This window comes from Sinocyclocheilus anshuiensis, unplaced genomic scaffold, assembly GCF_001515605.1.
Source record: "Sinocyclocheilus anshuiensis isolate Anshui unplaced genomic scaffold, SAMN03320099.WGS_v1.1 scaffold140, whole genome shotgun sequence".
NCBI classification, from domain to species: domain Eukaryota; kingdom Metazoa; phylum Chordata; class Actinopteri; order Cypriniformes; family Cyprinidae; genus Sinocyclocheilus; species Sinocyclocheilus anshuiensis.
In genome coordinates, this window is record NW_015554147.1 from 2,106,429 (window position 1) to 2,109,169 (window position 2,741).

Below are 2,741 nucleotides of genomic sequence, written 5' to 3' on the forward strand. Positions count from 1 at the left end.
CCTTAAACTGCATAAACACATTTCATTACACCAAATACACCAAATAATGTTCTTTTTAGCAACATCATATGACCCCTTTAAGTATTTATAATGATAACAAATGTTAAATTTTTATCAATACAAATATTAAATATACTCCATTACTTTATATAGGAATGTGTTTTATACTAAGGATTATGGGTATTGACACAGATGTCAGAAATCGATTTGATTCTAAATGAACAAGCTTCAATCGTTTCCGATTCGATTTGATAATGATTTGTTTGTATATATATATTAGTGCTGTCAAACGATTAATCGCATCCAAAATAAAAGTTTTTTGTTTACATAATATATGTATGTGTACTGTGTATATTTATTATGTATATATAAATACACACACATACAGTATATATATTTTGAAAATATTTGCATGTATATATATTTATATTCTTATATTTTATATTATATAAAAATATATTTAATATATAAACGTAACATATTTTTCTTAAATATATACATGCATGGTTTGTATTTATATATACATAATAAACATACACAGTATACACACATATATTATGTAAACAAAAAACTTTTATTTTGGATGCGATTAATCAAGATTAATCATTTGACAGCACATATACATATATATATATATATCAGGTACAGTAAGTTCATTTATCAACTTAAGTTGCAAACCATACAGGGAACCCTGTCAGTTGGTACATTACTATAATATTAAAAGTTAAATTTAACACCAGAGTCCTAATCTAATTGCTATTTATTTTAGATATAATAATCCACATTCAAAAAAAAAAAAACTGAGCATTAAAATTCCACGTAAGGCCATTTTATATCAACTTTTAATGACATAATTATGTTTATACTCCACTTCATTGTTGACATAAACACGGTTTATAACTTGAGAAACAAGTTCTTCTTTCTGTGGTTATCATTAGTACAGTATGTCACAGATGCTCTCAATAGATCTGCAGCAGGAGCACTGCTTTAGTGATGGGTCAGTAGATGCACATGAGCAGTAAAGAGCGCCACGCTGACCCACATCATTTCAACATGATGACAGACAGAAATGTGACAGCTCACTAGAGAGGGGCACTAGAGCGGAAAACAATCAATGTTTTCATCCCCCTTTCTTCCTTCTAAATTGCTCTATCGTTCGCTGTGGAGATGCTCAGTGTTCACTTAAATGTCCTCAATATGTTCAGCTGTAAACCTCATGTGAAAGCAGACAGACTTCCAGGCTTCCCACACCTCTGACCAGTCCACTGTCCAGCCATATGTGAACCATGACTGTAGTAGCTTTTAAAATGAAGACTTTAAAAAATGTATTTAACCCTCCTGTGATGTCTGGGGTCAAACTGACCCCCAAAGCAACTTTGACTTCTCTAAAAAAATATGATAATTTTATTTTTAAACCTTGAATCTCTCTCTGACTTTTGCTAAATGTATTAGACAAAATCATAAACACATAAATTCAGAAATAAAAATAATTTATGCCTTGGTTAAAAGTGACTGGAGCCAAAAACAGCCTAGATCTGAGCATAACTAACTTACAGCCACTGCAGACATTTCCATGACTTTTTAGTTTTGTTCATTTCTATGATTTGTTAAAATATAAAAACAAAATTAACATTAAGGCACATAGCAAAGGCAACAAACTAACATTTTTAACCATTGTTATCAGTTTCAGTGTCGATGAAAAGTACTTTTTCCTCAATGTAGGGATGACCAAACACGACTAAGAGTAGGAAATAAATTTGAAGTCTTTCTCCAAGTAAGATACGGCATTTTATTTTGAAATATGAGGACTAACCCTGATTCAGCAGCTGGTTTGCTCTTCGAACGCGCCTTTTCTCCGTATCATCAGCTGAAGACCGCGCCGGACGCGTCTGAGTACCCCATTTCTGTTTTAAACACTTTATAGTGATGATACTCCATATGCCACTGATATGACAGCTCTCCCTCCTTACTACGTCATCATCACTGCTCAGTAACAACACGCACACATCCGCTCATATGACACACTTCCGCTTTGAAATCCTGCCACCTAGCGGTCACTTATTGCAACAACCGCTAATAAAATTACAAGAGTGCCGCTCTGCAGTCAGACTGTCTTCGAACTTTAGGATAATAATAAAACATCCTCCTGAGAACCAGAAAAAAAAAAATAGTTTTGTGATTTTTTTTTAAATGTCATTACATTGGTTGGAGCATAAGAAACAAATGGAGAATTAAAAAAAAAAAAAAAAAAAATTGTATTCTATGTCCTTTGTAGAGGACGCCAGGACTAAGTTATTAAAAAAAAAAAATAGACATGAAAAGGCATGTGTAGGCAAAAACAATGTTTTATTTTTATTTATTTATTTTTTTCATTCACCAATCACTTTTTAGGTTTCAGGCTATTTTTAGCCAAACTTTGTACAAAGATGATTCTCAACTATGTTATGAAAGATATAACAGAATGATTTGATATACTATTTTACTTTATGCAAAATGTGTGTAAAATGTCCATAAATTGATATTCCCCATCTATACAACGTATCTACACATTGCATCTAATTTGCATATGAATGTGTTCTTGGGGCAAACCATAATGAAAAAAGAAGTGTAATAATGGGAGTAAAAACTTGGCAACATTTTCATAAGAATATCTCATATTTCATAGGAATATTGATCTATCATTTATTTCCCTATTGACTTGTTGAGTTTCCCCAAAATGTCTGATTAACATGATGTTTGTC

At 31.7% G+C, this 2,741-nt stretch overlaps 1 protein-coding gene across 1 annotated transcript in view; it reads right to left on the minus strand.

The window, feature by feature from the left end:
* LOC107670596 (choline-phosphate cytidylyltransferase A-like) overlaps positions 1-2,036 on the minus strand; it is a 7,888-nt gene extending 5,852 nt beyond the window's left edge. Inside the window, exon 1 of the mRNA XM_016463237.1 lies at positions 1,814-2,036. The gene's annotated coding sequence lies outside the window, so the exon portion shown is untranslated. The remainder of the gene's footprint in view (positions 1-1,813) is intronic.
* Between the last annotated feature and the right edge of the window lie 705 nt (positions 2,037-2,741).